Genomic DNA, 19,953 nt, shown 5'->3' with positions numbered 1-19,953 from the left:
TCACTCTTCTGTATTAAGCAGCATCTATGTCCACTTTTCCAAAAGCATAGGATTAAAAAATGCAAGGTAGAAGCACTGCATATGCAATCTGACGATAAAGACATTGGCCCTCATTACAACCCTGGTGGTAAAGGCCGCCTACCGACGTGCTGACGGCCACCAACATACCATGACCGCGACAGTATACCACTACGGGTATTATGACCCACATAGAGAAATCCGCCACTATACAGACACCCACACAAGTCCACCAGACCAAAGGTCAGTGATAAATTGGTGGTACCAAAACCCACACCGTTATGCCAACAGGAATACGGCCACAGTATCAGGACCCATGAATCACCGCAAAGGTCTTTCAACCGCGGTAAACCATTGGCGGTACACACTGCTGCACTCAAAATACACACACACTAACAAAACTACACCACATTGGACCATTCAAACTACACCCACCTGACACACATACACACATCACACCCACACACCCAATCCAATATAAAACACCCACCCACATTACCCACAACCCTTTCAACGAAAAAACAGATTGCCAACAGAGAGAGAGAGACAAGCCAGGAGCACCCACCCAATCTGAGCCCCAGAACACCATCACCCATACACCATCCATGCAACTCACCACACACACCACAACACATCACCCCACATATCACCCCACACATCCTTACACATATCACTCACACCACATCCATGGCACCCCAAAGATACCCCAGGTTTTCAGAGGAGGAGCTAAGGGTCATGGTGGAGGAAATCATCCGGGTATAGCCACAGCTATTCGGATCACAGGTGCAGCAGACAAGGAAGATGGAGCTGTGGCAGAGAGTCGTAGACAGGGTCAATGCCGTGGGACAGCACCCCAGAACAAGGGATGACATCAGGAAGAGGTGGAACGACCTACGGGGGAAGGTAAGTTCCGTGGTTGCAAGACACCAGGTAGCTGTACAGAGGACTAGCAGTGGACCCCACCTCCTCCGCCACATCTAACAACATGGGAGGAGCAAGTCTTTGGCGATCATGCATCCTGAGGGCATGGCAGGAGTAGCAGGAGGACTGGACTCTGGTAAGTCAAATCTTTACTACTATATCCCCCACCCTACCTGCATGCCATCACAAACTCCTACCTCCACCCTCACCCCATCTCTCCACCACCTCACATATACACCACTATCACAACCCACCCATCCCAATACCAGCCCTGCATGCCACACCAATCCATGGACCACCATCACAGACCTGCATGGACACCCATCACCACAGCATGCCCGTTAGAGAGAATCACCTAGCCCACAAAATCACCACTCACACAAGGTAAAGCTGACAGGGCAATCACAACCATAAATGAAAACACACCCATGCACATGATGGCACACGCAGATACAATAACACTGCATTTGCACCCCCACAGGACCTATACTCACCGTCACCGGAGAGGAGTTGTCAGCTACATCCAGTCCCCCCCAGAAGAGGCCCACAGTAATGACAGCAGCTCTGCATGCCTGGATCACGATGACCAACCTTGCCCATCAGGGACCTCTGGACAGTCGGTTACCCTGCCACAATCCCATACCACCACAGAGCCTTCCCCCTCAGGAAACACCAGCACAGCACCCACTCAGTGGGCCCATGCCACTGTCCCCAGGACACGTCAATCAGCAGTGTGTCCACCACTACAGGGACCCCAGGCAACCCCACAAACCCAAGACAATCAGGGACCTGGGGTCAGTGGCACTGGGCACATGGTTCAGGGGACAGAGGCACAGGACAACAGGGAAGCTAGGAGGACTGGTGGGAGACAGGGGGAGAACAGGCCCAGGAAGCCCGCTCTCCAGGAGGCACTCACAAACATCCTGGGAGCATACCACCATTCCCAGGAGACCATGGGCCAGATACTGGCCAAGTTTCAGGAGACCCAGTGGCTGCAGGAGGGACAGTACCTGGGGATCAGGGAGGACCCCAAACACATCCACACCATCCTGTTCACCATTGCAGGGGTGCTGCCTGATATGGCCAACACCAAAAGGGAGGCAGTGGCACACCAATGGGCCCCTGACACTAGCCACACCTATGAACAGCCCTCCACCCCGCCGGCGCTAGTGGACAGGAGGCCCTGCCACAGGACAAACAGGCCACCAGCACCCCACCCCCTGCAGAAGGAGAACCACCCCGCAAGCGGTCCCTGCGATCCAGGAAGAAGCCAGAGAACATTGCCAAGACCCTGGCCAGGAAATAAGACTCTCCTGATTATCACCCTTCTGTCCCACTCTGTCACCCTGTCCACCTTGAACTGCCATTATTTCCCTTCCTATGCCCCATCGGACAATGCACCTGTGATACCAAGAGACTGGACTCTATCCTGGACATTCCTCCACCATCACCCTAGCCTATTGCACACCCCCCTCTACTTATTAGCACTTAAATAAACACCCTTGGAACAAATACAAATCTGGAGTCTGTCAATTGATTGACATATGTATTAGTACAGCATTCTGAAAACATTAAAACATTGCAATTCATATGTACAGTAATAATACATTGGTATGACCTTTAGTGGGCAGCACTAAACATATCAGGAGCCCGAGTGGGCCACAGAGAACAGAAAATAGGGAGGCAAAAGGGTACAGTAAGTGGCCATAGACATAGGGAAATCAGGCTGCCATGTACAATGTCCAGCAGAAAACTGAAAAGTAAAGTGAAGTTACAGTGTCTTACCTGTGGGTTACTGGAAGTATTGCTGTATGATATTACTTCTGTTGTCCACATCTTCTTCCTCTGCCTCCTCTTCCTCAGTGTTCACAGGCTCCACCGCTGCCACAAGACCATCTCCAGGCTCATCTTCCTGCAGAAAAGGAACCTGGCGTCTCAAGGCCAGGTTGTGCAACATGCAACATGCAACAATGATCTGGCACACCTTCGTGGGAGAGTAGTATAGGGATCCACCTGTCAGATGGAGGCACTGGAACCTGGCCTTCAGGAGGCCGAAGGTTCGCTTAATTATCCTCCTTGCTCGCCCATGTGCCTCATTGTAACGTTCCTCTGCCCTTGTCCTGGCATTCCTCACTGGTGTCAGTAGCCATGAGAGGTTGGGGTAACCAGAGTCACCTGAAAACGAGTGACAAATATTAGACACACACTAACCCTTAGGGAGAATCCCATACCCAGACACCAACATATACTGGGTGGAGGCCTTGGGCTCACCTATTAGCTACAAACAGTGCCTCTTCAGTTGAGCCATCACATATGGGATGCTGCTATTCCTCAAGATAAAGGCGTCATGCACAGAGCTAGGCTATTTGGGAGATGGCTACATGGGAGATGTACTGGTCAGCCAAACACACCATCTGCACATTCAGAGAGTGATAGCTTTTACTATTCCTGAACACCTGTTCATTTCTCTGGGGGGGGGGGACACATATGCTACATGTGTACCATCAGTGGCACCAATGATGTTGGGGATATGTCCCAGGGCATAAAAGTCAGCTTTCACTGCGGCCAAATCCTCCACCTTGGGGAACACTATGTAGCTGTGCATGTGTTTCAGCAGGGCAGGCAACACTCTGGTCAACACGTTGGAGAATATTGGCTGAGACATCCCTGATGCGATGGCCACTGTTGTTTGGAAGGAACCACTTGCCAGGAAATGGAGCACTGAAACGACATGCACTAGAGGGGGGATACCTGTGGGCTGGCGGATAGCTGACATCAGGACTGGCTCCAATTGGGAACACAGTTCTTGGTGAGTACACTGTGAGCATGATGCATGGGCCATGAATGTATGAAGTACTGTGTATGTAATCCACATGTAGGGGGTGCTGAGGTGTCCTGGGCAGAGTGCTGCATGTATTGTGGTCAATGTATATGCGTCAGGGGATGGGAGGGATATGACAGGCCATGATTGTGATGGTCCAGACTGTTAACTAATCCCTTTTCTGCTGTATCTTTCCTGCAGGTCAGCCCCCATCAGAAAAAGGGTATTTGGCGTGCCATCGCCAAGGAGATGTGGACCCTGGGGGTCTTTGACAGGAGGAGCTCCCACTGCTGCAAACGGTGGGAGGACCTGCGCTGCTGGGCTGCCTCCCAACGAGGAAGGGGTGCCCGTCGTACCCTGACCCCCCTGATGTTCCGCATCATGGCGGTGGACTATCCGGAGTTTGATGGGCGCTTGAGGGCATCACAGCAGCCACAAGGGGATGAGTACAGATTCAGATTCTTGACTTAGCGTACTTTAAGGGGTTATCTGAGTGGGGGATGTGGGCTGGGGGTGCCCCTAGGCCAGGGTGAACATGGCAGGGTAGGTCCCTTGTTGGGCAGGCTCTGAAGCACTCCAAACCCAATGGTGTTAGTAGGCATCTACTATTGGGCAGGGTCCTGTGGGTTTCAGGTGTGCAGCTGATGGCGTTATGCCATGTCCCCCATGGGCTGGTGACTAGCATTGTAACTGGTAGTGCATGGCCTAGTGCATTGGGCAGCTCCCTGTGTGTTGTGTACTCCAACGGTGGTGTTGTAGCTGGCATTGACCAAGTGTATCCTCTGGCTCTCCCCCTTTTTGTTTTGTCACCCTGTCCTTCTGTGCATTAGCATCATCTGGTGGAGAAGCAGAGGCACAGGCGACGGAGGGAGCTGCATTCTACATAGGCCTAGAGGCCGAATCCACTGAGGGTGGGGGCACCAGTGGGACGGAGGATGAGGGGAGCACCACGACAGAGACAAGAGGGGACACTACAGACAGTGACTCCTCCTTCGATGGAAGCTCCCTGGCGGTGGCAGACTCCTCTGTGCCCACCCCAACAACAAGTACAGCCGCCACCCTCCCTACCAGCACTGCCCTCCCAGCAGCCCCTCAGCATGTTTCCCGTGCCCACTCACCCAGCAGGGTGGGCATCACCTTCCCCCCAGGCACCTAAGGCCCTGCCCCAGTCAGCCCAGCTGCCCTCAGTGAGGCTGCTATTGACCTCCTGAGATACCTCACTGTTGGGCAGTCAACCATGCTGAATGCCATCCAGGGTGTCGAGAGGCATTTGCAACAAACAAATGCATACCTGGAGGGCATTCACTCTGGCGTGGCAGCCCAACAGAGAGCGTCTCAGGCTCTGGCCTCAGCACTGATGGCAGCCATTGTCCCTGTGCCTAGCCTCCCCCTCCAACTTCCTCTACCCAGTCACAATCCCCTCAACCCCAGCCTATCCCAAGCACATCCTCAGTCCAGCATGCACACAAGACAACACACAGGAGTGGTTCAGGCAAACACAAGCACCATACAGCATCCCACAGGCACTCACACAAGCACCATCTCCATGCAGACACACCAACATCCACTGCCTCCACTGTGTCCCCCTCCACCTCCCTCCCAGTAGCGTCTCCACTCACACCTGCATGTATTGCCTCTACGTAAAACTGCTTGCCACTGAATGGCTAAGCAGCTTATATGCTAAAACATAACGGTGCTTAAAGGAACCATTGACTCATATGTTTTTAACATTGTTTCGTTTTGTATAGTATTGCTATATTGGTTTTTGTTATTCTAGGTTTTTGTTTGTACAATTTATTTGGTGACTATAGGGTTTGTTAGTTGTCACACAGATGCAAGAGTGTGACTTGAAGACACTAAGCATACTTTAATTTAATTGATTTAATCTGAATAAAGAAATATTTTTTCAGTGAATAATTTATGTTTTCACGGAGGGACTTGGTTGTGTATCTATCCCTACTGGATACTTGTATTTTGGTTCTGTTTCTGTCCCTGGTCCAGTGGGGTTAAAGGGCTTCCCTTCTTTGTCTATTCCTGCAACCAAACACAGCACTGACACCTCGTACAACCACTCCCTCTTCCTCCATTCCCAAACCTTCACCCTCTTCCCTCCCCAATGTCCCTAAGAATCTTTTCCTAGCCAACACTGACCTGTTCCCTACCCCTCACCGTCCCATTCTTCCCATTGGGCCAGGGTGGCCAAAACCCAGCCCAGCCCAGCACCTCAGCCACCAAGTCCACGTCCGCTGTGGTTCTTGCAGCTGTCAGAGGCTCAAAGGGGGCATCCGTCAGCCCAGCCAGTGTGGCACCAACCCCTGCCAAGGCAAAGAACATTCGACCACCTGGCAAGGTGAAGAAGGGGACAACATCAAGCATGGGGAAGGAGCCACAACCACCCAGAAAGGCCACCTCCAAGATTCCAGCTGCCAGACCTAAGGTGACACCACCATCTGCCAAGGGCAGGAAGGGGCACAAAACACCAGGCAAGGCCCGTCAGCCGTCCAAGCCTGCAGGTGAAGGCCTGGTGGCTACCAGCACAACCGCCAGCACCGCCACCTGCACCGCGGCCAGATCTGCCATCTGCACTGCCGCAGGCACCGCTGCAAGCACTGCCACCTGCACCGCCGCAAACACCACTACCGTCAGCAGCAGCAGCCCCAGTGGGCAGCCGTCCGAGGCTGCAGGAGAAGGGCTGGAGCCTCCCCCCACCACTGGCAGCACCTGCACCGCATCGAGCACCGCCACCTGCACCGCTGCAATCCCCACCGCAAGCACCGCCACCTGCACTGCTGACAGTAGCACTACTGCCAGCAGCAGCAGCCCCAGTGGGCAGAAGTCTGAGGCATCAGGAGAAGTGCTGGAGCCTCCCCCCACCACTGCCAGCACCACCACCAGCACCGGCACTACCACCACTGTGCAGACGTAGCCGGCGGCGGATGGACAGTAGTCCTGCCTTCATGGGCTTTCATGCATCCTGGTCACTACAAATCTTGTGGCTCTGACACCCAGGTGAGGGACTGTGACCTGGCACCCCCCAAGTAGTGCATCACTGGGCACAAGGCACCCTCCAGAACCAGTGGAGAGAGGCATCCACTCACCCAATCCTTGGCAGGATGACGCACACTGGGAACAAGGCCCCCTCCAGAACCAGTGGAGAAAGATATCCACTTGAGAGACTGTGGCCTTGCACTCCCCAGGACCAAGCAGTGGGAAAGCCACCCACTTTAGAGACTGTGGCCTTGCACTCCCAGGATCAAGCAGTGGGTAAACCACCCACTTGAGGGACTGTGGCCTTGCACTCCCCAGGAGCAAGCAGTGGGCAGACTACCCACTTGAGAGACTGTGCCTTTGCACTCCCCAGGACCAAGCAGTGGGCAGACCACCCACTAGAGAGACTGTGGCCTTGCACTCCCCAGGACCAAGCAGTGGGCAGACCACCCACTTGAGAGACTGTGGCTTTGCACTCCCCAGGACATCGCTGTGGGCATGGAGCCCTCTCCAGGAGCAGTGGCGTTGTATCATCTTCAGGCTGAGGTGCCCCTCCTTCCCCGTCCCCCTGGGGTGCCTGTGTGTTTTCAACCTGATGCTCCTGCAGTGTTCTCTCTGTTTTGAGGAAGGAGTCAAGTGTGGGCTTGGTCCATGTGTTATGGTCTAGTGGGCCATGGACTATTCTTATGTGGACATTGTCCCTCATTTTGTATATATTGTACATACTGGTTATTTATTTATGAACATATTACTCCAGATTTCTCATATTACACTAATTTGACTCTATTCCTTTTGTCCTTGCATTACTCCTGAGGGTTACGGGGTGTATGTGTAATGTTGTTGCATGTGTTTGTGTGTATGGGGGTGAGGGTGGGGGTGGGGGTGGGGATGATGAGTGTTGTGTGTGTATGTCACTCTCTTTTTCCTACCCTCTCCCCTGTCTACTAGGTGCAGCACTCACTGCTGTTGTTGTCACTGCCGTTGGTGCTCCTGATATATGAGAAGATACACCAGCTCGGGCTCCATGGTGTCCTGGTTCTTCGTTGAGTGTCGAGACGTGAGTGGTTTCCTTCCAAGTACTGTTTCTGCTGTGCTTTTGATGGTGTTGGTGCCGCCCCGAAAAAGCTGGCGGATGGGCGGGATGTAATGGGGTGGGTGGTCCATTGTCTTGCGCCTGACTGTTGGCAGTTACCGCCGCAGTGTATGTTGCTACCGCCTTGGCGGTCAGAGTGTAAAAGTGGCTGTTTTGGTTTGCGGTTTCCGCCTTCGTCATGATCCCATTTTTCTTACAGTCGGCCTGTTGGCGGTATTACCGCCGCTTTAACACCGACCACCAGGGTTGTAATGAGGGCCATTGTGATGGCTGTCTCCGCATACATTTTTGATGCATGGAAATTAAGGACATTTGTACATCAAGCAACTTGAGCAGTAACACAATGACTGGCAAGTTAGAATGGTTACATTGTAATAAGCTCCTTCCGAGCCGGATGTTCCATCAGGCAAAGTTCTGTGCGATGCAGTATCCTAATTTTGCCAAATTCACCAAATGTGCTGATAACACTCTGGTGGTGATTAGCAATTTTTGTATTTAAAATATTGTGCTTGCTATGTTCTCGCCAAAAGGGCATCGCCTCTGACCGCTTTTTTTCGTTTTTATGATGATAGTCATTGCTGGCCTAGTACTGGATGAGGGAAACGTACTAGGACTGTAGATTGGTAACACTTTGGTACATCCTGGGTTGATTGTTTTTTATCGGCGTTTATTCATCTAAACGTTTTATTATTGTATGCACTTTATGACTGAAATATTTCTAGATTGTAGGCCAATCTATTTCCAAGTACGACCTACACAGAACTACCCTAGATACCACCATGAACGATCCTGGCCATAAAGGCGTTATCATAGTTTCATGCTAAGAAGTAACTTATTGATAGTAAGGTCGACCTAGTCATGGCTTGGGTAGGCACATTAGGTCAGCATCTGATCTGCAGTGAATCATGGTCAAACAAAAAAAATAATGCTTTTTAGGCCTGGGGGGGGGGGGGGATGTCACTTTTGGAAGCCAGCACCAAGGCTAAAGGGTCAGGGCATTTGTACCCTGGACCCTTTTGTATTTTACATTCTTTTTTTCTGGGACTCAGCTTAAGCCTACTCCTAAGATGGCTGCCAACACTACAACGGGTTCCTCGTTGAAGTGTTGGCAGCCAATCAGATCTCAGCACTAGATTGGGAGTGGTTGCAAATCCTCAAGGAGCACCTCAGAGCTTCTGGAACCTTGGGATGAGCTGTGGACCTCAAAAGAACCTTAAAAGAACATCTGGAAGAAGATCCAGACTTTTGGAGAACTTTTTAAAAAAAAGCTCCATAAAGGGACCGACCCGCCATGGCAACTCTAGCCGGCTTGGTTCAACCGCGACCTGGCTTGACTTGCAGGTTTGTCCCGGTGAAGAAAATCTCAGAAGAAGCGACTAAGTCCGAACGTAGGAAGTTGACTGGGACCTACCAGGCAGTGTATTCGAAGGGGGCTCCAAGGACGTCAGATCAAGATTCAAGTTTGCTCCAGTTGAAGGATTTTCATCTTGAGAAATGGACTAAGTACGGAGGTAAAAATCTCCACTGAGGGTTCCTGCAACACGTACCAGAGGAAAAGTTCCAGGAGGTCTGTTTGGTCTGGCGACTTGGTCCCGCTGAAGAAAATCTTCAAGAAAATGACTAAATCCGAAGGTAAACTTTTGACCGAGGTCTCCAGCGGGCTGTAGCCGAGCAGGGCTCCATCGCAGTTGGCCTTAAACCTTGACTTTGCCCCGGTCGAGGTGCGACCAGATGACCATATTGGTGCTATTAGTTTCTAAGCGCTAAAAGGCATTCATTCTTTAAAAATTCATATCCCTGGTTTCCTTTATCCAATCTTATTCGTTTTGGTGTCATTTGAAAGCTAAACATATGTTCTATTCTTATAATTTGGTTTTGGATTTTTACACTGTTTCCTGTGTTTATGTAATTACTGATTTGTGATATTTGAATGCTTTACATTTTGTCTCCTAAGTTAAGCCTTGTCGCTCATTGTCAAGCTACCAAGGGTTGAGCTGGGTTTAATTTAGTGAGACCTAACTGGACCTAAGTGGAGGTTAGTGGCCTATTGCTAAGTTTAGCTACTTACCTGCCCTTACCAATAACCCATTTTCTAACAATGCCTCAAAGTGATTTGTCCAAGACCATTCACAGGAGACACACAGGGAAGCTGGCATGCAACCCATGTCACCCTCAGTGCACAACGTAGACACTAAACGACATTTTTAGTTTTGAAAATGAAACTTGTGGATTTGAAATGAAGAACATTATATAAATAATTTGCCCTGCCTTCACTACCACACGACCAAGGCATTGAATGCAGTTACCATATCTATTACATAGGCATTTCCAGAGGAAAGATCCTTTTTGGGTCACTTATAACCCTTCAAGCTGGCATGCATCTAAATGACCAAAAACAAATACTTTGCATTACCCTCACTTTCACACAAATCTAGATCTGAATGGTCTGAATGGTCAATTAGATGGTCTAACACAGGGGGCCCCCAACCCTTTCTCTAACAAGAGCTACTTACATTCAATTAAAATTGTTCTAAGCTACTAATTTTCTTAATGTTGTAATATTGACCACATCAGACATGTTTACATCAGTGGCCACCACATTCAAAGTTACCAGCAGTTATCACCTCACTTGGCGCATTGGACAGGGTTTCTAGCAGTAATGTAACAAGCTTTTTCAATTAGAGTGGCTCTACATGGGTAATACATGACGGCCATAGTTACAATGCACTTGGAACCACTTAGTATTAACAATATTGCATGATTTATCACTCAAATATTAGCTTTAGAAGTATTTCAAAATCAAATTTTCTCCAAACACCAGCGTATGACTTCTGAAAATACACATATTTTCATCTTGAATAAACACTTTTGAATTTTGGGATACATATGTTTGTTCAACCACGCAGAACCTTCTAATTTAATAGGTTGAGCTGCACAGGAGAGCTACCTCCAGGTAGGTAAAGAGCTACCAGTAGCTCCAGAGCTATTCTTTGAAGAAGACTGGTCTAACTCGTGGAGAGCAAGTGAGCAAAGTGTACTAATTGGCATGGGCTCCCGATAAGGGCAAAAGCATACATGCATATGTAACATAAGACTTGGCAATGAAGCATATGCAATATCATTTTTTACAATCACTGTTCATCACTTTAAAATAATGATGTGAACATTTAGGAGATCAAAAACATACATAAATTGGAGGCCATGCGGTTGTCACATCATCACAAAACTTTGGTTTCGCTGAAAATGCTTAGCTGCGTTTCAGTTAAGACTGAGAGGGAGTGTTCTGACATGATAGTTTCAATAATATAAGTCCTTGTTTAGTGTGAGGCAGTTATTCCATCTACCTCAAACCAGTGCATTATTGGCTACAACACTTGTAATATGGCAGACAGGATATCTGTAATGTTTGTGATGGAGTATCCTGTCTGCCAACCTCTGAATAAAGTTCACAGTGAACACTATTTAATCCTCAAAAACACTTGAAATTCTCCACTTAAGGCATTGCCACTGCTTTAACACCCATCTCTGTTAACCAATGCTTAAGTCCCAATATCTGATGACATAGTATGTAACCAGAAGTTATGTCACTGATGTTGACCCACTGTCCTAATAGTAGGACATGAAAACAAAGATGTAGCTAGGGAATAAGAGGGAAAGCAAGAGCACAGTTTGTCTTCTCTGAATTGATGTGACGATGTAAAAGAGTACTCCTTACAGTTATAATTTGTGCCCTGGTGGGGTGTCAAGGAGTGGAAAGTCATAGAGTAGAGGAGAGGGTCATACAGTGCAGTGGAGTGCTGTAGAGTGGAGTGTTGTAGACTGGAGTGTCCTGGAGTGTGGGTGTGAGGAACAGAGTGGAGTGGCATAGAATAGAGTGTTGCAGAGTGGAGTGCTGTAAAGTGAGTAGAGTGCTATAGACTGTAGTACAGTGACAGGGCATAGAGTGCCATAGAGTGGAGTTGCATAGAGTGCAGCGCAAAGAGTGGAGCAGTGGAGTAAAGTGGAGTAGTGTGTCAGAGTACAGTGGAGTAAAGTGGTATGGAGTGGCATAAAGGGAGTTGTGTAAGGTGTTGTACAGTGAAGTAGAGTATTTTAGTGTGGTATAGAGTGCAGTAGAGTGTCATAGTGTGGCACAGAGTGGAGTAGAGTATTGTAAGTGGAGTGGCATGCAGTGGACTAGAGTGTCATAGAGTGGAGTGACAAGGAGTGTTGTAGAATGAAGTGGAGTGTGGAATGTCATGTGGTAGAGTGGTATGTCAGAGAGTGGAGTGGCATGTTATAGAGTGGAGTGACGTGATGTAGAATGTCATAGAAAGGAGTACAGTGGAGGGATCTAGAGTGGAGTAGAGTGCTATAGAGTGGAGTGGTATAGAGTGGAGTAGCAAAGAGTGGCATGGCATATCGTAGAGTGGAGGGGCATGTCATAGAGAGGAATGATGTGTCATAGAGTGTAGTGGTGTTGAGCGGAGTGTAATTGAATAGAGTGAGTTAGAGCACCATAGAGTGGATTAAAGTAGAGTATATTGTCATAGAGTGTAATGTAAGTGAGTAGACAGACATAGAGTAGAGTTATAACATTATGATAATATAGACTAGAGTGGCATAGAGTGAGTAGATTGTTGTAGAGGGTAGTAGAGTGGAGTGGCATACAATGTCATGGAGTTGAGATGCATAGAGTGGAGCAGAGTAGAGTGGAGTAGTAGAGTAGCATGGAGAAGAGTGAAGTAGAGTGTCATAGAGATTACAGTGGAGTAAAGTGGTGTGGAGTGGCATAAAGGGAGTGGCGTAGTGTTTTACAGTCGTGTAGATTGTCGTGGAGTGGCATAAAATGGAAAAGAGTGGCATAGAGTGGAGTAGAGTATTGTAGAGTGGAGTGGCATGCAGTGAAGTAGAGTGTCATAGAGTGGAGTGTTGTGGAGTGTCATAGAGTGAAGAGCAGTGTTATGAAGTGGCATGTGATAGAGTAGAGTGGTGTGTCATAGAGTGGAGTGGCTTGTCAGCGTGTGGAGTGGAGTGATGTGTTGTAAAGTGTCATAGACTGGAATAGAGTGGAGTGGCTTAGAGTGGAGTGGAGTAGAGTGGAGTGCCATAGAGTGGAGTAGCATGTCGTAGAGTAGAACGGAGTGACATATCATAAAGTGGCATGTCCTAGAAGGTTTTACATTGGAGGGACATTGAGTGGCGTAGGGTGAAGTGGCATGTCATTCAGTGGAGTGCTGTGTTGTGGAGTGGTGTGTCATAGATTAGAGTGGTGTGTCATAGACTTGGGTGGCGTGACATAGAGTGGAGTTAGGTGAGGTGGTGCGTCATACAGTGTCATAGAGTGGAATGGAGTGGTGTAGAGAATAGGGGCATAGAGTGGAGTAGTATAGACAGCAATGGTGTGTGCTAGATTACACTGGAGTGATATGTTATAGAGTAGCATGTTCTAGAATAGAGTAGAGGGGAGTGGCGTAGAGTGGAGGTCCATAAAGTGGCGTAGAGTATTGTGGAGTGGAGTGGTGTGTCATACAGTGTCATGGCATAAGTGTCTTAGAGAAGAGTGCTGGAGAGTCGAGTGGCATAGAGTAAAGAAGTGGAGTAGAGTGGAGTAGTGTGTCATAGACAAGAGTGGAGTAAAATGGCACAGAGGGAACTCCGTAGAGTGTACTAGAGTTGAGTAGCAATGGGTGGAGTACAGTATTGTAGAGTGAAGTGAAGTAGAGTAGAGCAGAGTCAAATTGAGTAACAGAGTGGAGTAAAGTGTCAAACAGCGAAGTGGAGTGTCGTAGAGTGATGATGGAGAGGTGTGTTGTAGAGTAGATAGAGTGGAGTAGACAAGCGTAGAGCAGAGGGGCATAGAGTTGAGAAGAATGTTCTGGAGTGTAATGAAGTAGAGTGGAGTTGCATGTCATATAATAGTGTGCCTTACAGTGTTTTAGAGTGGAGTAGCGTAAAGTTGAGTGGTGTAGCATGGAGTGGCATGTCGTAAAGTGGAGTGCCATGCCATACAGTTGAATGGTGTGTCACACAGTGGAGTGGCATGCTTTAGACTCGAGCGGAATGTCGTAGAATGAAGTGATGTGTCATATTTAATTTCAATAGGTACTGTTGTACTTCCTAGATAGTTTCAACGAAGTACCACGGTAATCCATAAACTATTTATAAAACATTAAAAAAAATACTTTTCCCTCACTCTACAGACTATTCTAAATTGGCTCCTTTCTTGTTATGCATTCAAAAAACAATAATGAGCTATATTTTCCATTGAAAACCGGATCAAACACAAAGGGGGTCATTACGACCCGGCGGTCGGTGATAATGTGGCGGTGAGTACTGCCAACAGACTTGCAGTACTCACTGCCACATTAAGACATAGCGGGTTGGCTGGAGCCAACCCGCCAATGTACTACGACGACTGCCACAGCGGTAACAGCCGCCGGGCTGGAGATATCCATCTCCAGTCCGGCAGCCGCCATTGTTCTGCCTGCGGGATTATGACCCCACCTACTGCCATGGTTTTTCGTGGCGTTCGTAACGCCATGAAAACCATGGCGGTAGGCCATATCACTGACAGGGAATTCCTTCCCTGTCACTGATATGGGTTTCCGCCTCCCTACCTCCAGTTACCCCCACACCCTTCACCTCTTCAGTTACCCCCACCCCGTACATCCACGCCCCTTCACACACACACACACACATGCATACACACACTCATTCACACATACATACACGTATGCATACATCCAATCACACACTCATCCACACACACTTCTAAACATACATGCAGACATGCATTCACATTTCACAACATACACCCACTCACACGTCCGTACATGCACTCCTGCATTCACGCACACACATACATTCACACACCCCCACACACACACACAACACCCCCCTCCTCTGTCGGAGACCCAACTTACCTTGATCCAGTGGGCTCTCCGGCAGGAGACAGGACGGGGCACTGCTACCTCCAGCAGAACACCGCCAGGCTGTATTATTTGTCATAATACGGCTGGCAGCAGTCTACTGGTGTGGCGCTGCTGGTGGTAGCAGCGCCACCATACAGCCATCCACCGGTATGGCCAAACACCGGATTTACGCCATTCTTGTGGCAGAATTTTGGCTGTGGTCATAATATGGCAGACGGCTGGTAGCAGCGGCGACGGTCTTTTGGCAGCCGTCGCCGTGGCAGTAGGTGTTTTTTTACTACCAATGTTATAATGAGGGCCAAAGTGTGGTGTAAAATATGGCTGCCTTTTTATGATGTAAGGGCTGCCATTAGCCAAATATATAGTTTATTGTCATTGCCATGTAATTTGTTCCAACGCGAAATTACTGTATACATTAATCCAATATAGCCCTGTTTTTTCTATATATATATTTATATATATAGATATATATATACATGTATATATATATCTATAGCTATATATATACTAATTTGTGGTGGCCGCCCCTAAGTAGTTATAGTTATAGTTAGGACCTAATTTCTATATAAAAAGATGTAAAAAGTGTTTTTTACTTTTTTGCTTGCCTATATCTTTGGCGCCGCTTGACGCATCTTCACAAAACTTCCCAAAACAATTTGCCAGTCCCGTCAGCTGCTGTCTGGAATGTTTTGGGGTGATCCATCCGGGGGGGGCGGAAAAAAAGGGAGCCGGGCAAAACAAGCTTCCCTATGAATTTTTCCACAGGGATTTTGAACAGCAGTAGCGCAAAAAACTACTGGACAGAATTACACCAAATTTCGCAGAAAGGTAGGCCCTGAGCAAGAAAGCAATCTTTTTTTCTTTTGGTGTAATTCTGTTCAGTAGTTTTAGAGAAATCCAAATTTGTACATCTAGGGAAACCAAGGCTTTGCGAACCCTCCCGATCTCGCGCAAAGGTCTTATTGGCTGACAACACTTCAACAACAGAAGCTGTTGAAGTGTTGTCAGCCATCTTGGGACTCGGATGAGTAAAAAATAAAGAAAAGGGGCCATGGTGCAGACATACTGACCCTTTAGCTTTTGTGGTGTGGAACCGCCCGGGGTTGCAAATGCGCGATAAAATGTTTTTAAAAAGTGTGGGCTCCAGTGCTTTTTTTTAACTAAGCCCCCAGACGGGCCAAGTCTCGGGGGCATTTATTTACAAATGTGGGGGTGGCCTCCTGGCCCCTTCCCGCTGCCCCGGGGACCACCATCTCCCCAGGACTTATAATTTATATGTGGGGGGCTGCGTGCCCCTCTGCTGCCCTGGGGGCCACCATCTACCCAGGGCTGTGTTATATTATGTGTGAGGGGGCTTTCTGGCCCCCTCTGGCTTCCCTGGAGACCACCCCATTTCCAGGGCTAGTACTCGATATGCGGGGGCCGTGTGCTCCCCCCTGCCCTGGGGACCGACACCTCCCCAGGGCTGGGTTTTAATGTGCAGGAGGGGGCCTCCTGTCCCCCTCTTGCTGCCCAGGGGACCACCACCTTCCCAGGGCTGTGTTTTAATATGCGGGAGCGGAACCTCCCGGCCCTCTCCCACTGCCCGAGGACCACCACCTCCCTGGGTTGAAATAATATTGATATATGGGCTGACTGCATGGTCCCTCTCTGCCTTGGGGACCACCCCCCCACAGGGCAAATATTTTTAAAAAGAAAGGGGGTCCCTTTTAGGGTCTCGTGGTCCACCACCCCCCAGTGCTATTTCCTTGTTGGAGGGGGGCCGCATACCCTCCCCCTTGGAGCCACTGATGGCCTGGGGACCGCCACCCCCCAGGGCTAGCTCCTGCTATGTCTGGGGTGTCCACCCCTGGGACATTCCTGTTTGCTGTGGCTTGGCTACAGCCAAGCCACAGAAACCACTTCAGGTTTTGTAGCGGGACCTGTAAAGCAGGTCTCATTGTCAAAATCCGAAGCTTCATGCTTCAGCAAGCAGTGAGCTGCTGCTTAAAGTAGCTCCATGTTTGCTGAGGCAATGGCACTGCGAAGGAAGTCTTAAGTAAGGTTTCCCCCGCAATGCCAGGTAGCCCATAAGGGCTTTTTAATGTTAAAAATATTGTTATTTAAAAAAAAAAAATACACTTATAGGTACCTCAGGGGAGCTCTTGAGGGCTCCCTCATGGTGCCAGATAGCCCATAAATGAGAAAAAATTAAAACGCAATAGCTGTGTGAAGGTCGGTAGATCTTCACACTGAGCAGTCCGAGTTGGACTCCATGAGGACTCGCTTCCTTTTTTTAAAATTACAAATTATTTTAGATTGAAAACAGTACAGATACATTTTTTATTTTAAACTGTATAGAAATATCTCATTCTAAGTAGATAATACATCAAAACCCAAGAAAACTCTCTCTCCCTCACTCTTTTTCTCTCTCTCTTTCAATCTTTTTCTTCCACTCACACATGCACTCTCACCCTTACGTATCCACTGACAGACCCACTCAGGCACTCATGCAACCACTTACTGGCCCACTCAGCCCCTCGAGCACACAGACACAGCCGCAGTCAGATTCTCACCACCTACTCACAGACCCACTCAGACAGTTACACACCTACTCACAGACCCACTCAGACTCTCACACACCCATTCACAGATCCACTGACAGCCTCACACACCCACTTAGAGACCCGGGCACACGCTGACATACCCACTAAAACACTGATGTACGTACTCTCACCCCCAGATACACCCTCTCACACCTATTCTGACACCCAGAGAGGCCACAGACAATTTCCACTGCACATGGCCAAAGGGCTGTACAAAGCTTTGGGTTGGGTGGTAAGGGGGGTTTGCCGCAGGGACTGGCTACAGGCCAGGTCTTGCAGGAAACCTCTGCTGCGCACAGGTGAAGGCCGTGCATTGTACAAGGTTGGGTGCCTATAGGGGACTGGCCTTAGGGCCATAATGAAATATTTCTATACGTTAATAGAAAACAGAGATTCCCTGAAAACAACAAAGGTTACAGGGATGTCCTATTTAGGAAAAATAATTTAAAAAAACATAGAGATTAACTTTTAAAACCAAAGGTTACAGGGACATTATAGTTAGGCTCACATTTTAAAAATAAAAAACCATAGAAATTCACCAGTTCTATTTATAGTTTCCTCAAGTAACTATAATTCGTGCCCTAAGATAACTATAACTCGCACCCTCGCCGTGCACTGCGAATTACCCCACAAATTACAGCACTCACGACATCTTTGATAACATCATTGATAAAGTCACTGTAACATCTGCAGTAAAAATATTGATCACACACCTGTGCATGGTGGGGGTGCGATATATTTATTTATTTAGATAAATATATATATATATATGTGATTATAAATATCATTCTCTCTCTCTCTCCCTCTATATATATATATATATATACATATATATATATATACATATATATCTATATATCAGGCGTGTTACAACACAGAGGGGGTCATTACAGCATTGGCTGTAAAAGCCGCTTACCGACGTGCAGAAGGCCGCCAACACACTGCAGCGACCGCGGAATTCCACCACAGTCATTATGACCCAAAGCCTGGAATCCGCCAAAATCTAGAGACCCACACAAGTCCGCCACACCAAAGGTCAGTGAAAAACTGACAATAAGAAATCCTCCACCATCACGCCAACAAGAATACATCCACACTATCACGACCCACAAATCCACGCGGTGATCTTTCAACCGCGGTATTCCATTGGCAGTACATACCGCCGCCCTCAAAATACACACACATTTACAAAACACATCCACATTGGACAAATCGAAATACACACACCTGATGCACATACACACACCACTCCCACACACCCAATAAAATATAAAACACACACCCACAAACCCCTACAACAACAATTGCGACTGAAGGCCAGACAGTGACACCACCATCTACAAACGAGCATTCACAGGCACTCAACACCATCACCCACATAACATCCACGCACCTCACACAACACACCACTAAATATTACCCCACACATCACAACACACACCACCCCACACATCACCCACACCACCCCATGGCACCGCAAAGACACCCCAAGTTCTCTGAGGAGGAGCTCAGGGTCATGGTGGAGGAAATCACCCGGGTAGAGCCACAGCTATTCGGATCACAGGTGCAGCACACCTCCATAGCTAGGAAGATGGAGCTATGGCGAAGAATCGTGGACAGGGTCAACGCAGTGGGACAGCACCCAAGAACTAGGGCTGACATCAGGAAGAGGTGGAACGACCTACGGGGAATGTGCGTTCCGTGGTCTCCAGACACCACATTGCGGTACAGAGGACTGGCGGCAGACCCACACCTCCTCCCCCACAACTAACAACATGGGAGGAGCAGGTTTTGGCTATTCTGCATCCTGAGGGCTTCGCAGGAGTAGCTAGAGTAATGGACTCTGGTAAGTCAAATCTTTCACTACTTCATTCCCCACCCTAACTGCATGCTGTCACGTACCCCCACCCTCGCCCTCACCCCCATCACTCCTACTCCTCACACATGTCCCAATATCACAAACCACCCATCCCAACACCAAGTCCTGCATGATACACAAAAGCATGGACACCCATCACCAAAGCATGGCCACTGCACATACCCGTACACCCCCCTAAACCATCATCACACAAGGTCCTACACAGGAATGGGGTATACAGTCACCCACCCATTGCACACCATGACACACACAGATGCAATAATCAATCGTTTACACCCCTGCAGGACCCGTACCCAACGTCACTGAACAGGAGGGTCCAGACATGTCCACTCCACCCACAGAAGAGGCCCACAGTGATGACAGCAGCTCTGTCCAACTGGATCTAGATGACCAGCACGGCCCATCTGGGACCTCGGGACAGTCGGTTCCCCTCACACTGGCACAAGCCACTACAGACCTTCCCCCTCTGGAAACACCAGCACAGCACCCACCCAGGGTGAACATACCTCTGTCCCCAGGACACTAAAATCAGCAGTGTGTCCACCACTACAGGGAACCCAGGCCAACCCACCACCCCAACAACAACAGGGACCTGGGGGAAATGGCAGTGGGTACATGGTTTAGGGGACAGAGGCACAGGAACACAGGGGAACTGGGAGGGCTGCTGTGCGACAGGGGGAGGACAGGCCCAGGGAACACACTCTCCACGAGGCCCTCTACAACATCATGGGAGC

Source organism: Pleurodeles waltl, chromosome 5, assembly GCF_031143425.1.
Source record: "Pleurodeles waltl isolate 20211129_DDA chromosome 5, aPleWal1.hap1.20221129, whole genome shotgun sequence".
In the NCBI taxonomy this organism is placed as follows: Eukaryota; Metazoa; Chordata; class Amphibia; order Caudata; family Salamandridae; genus Pleurodeles; species Pleurodeles waltl.
The sequence above is the reverse complement of the archived record's forward strand: the minus strand, read 5'-3'. Positions refer to the sequence as shown.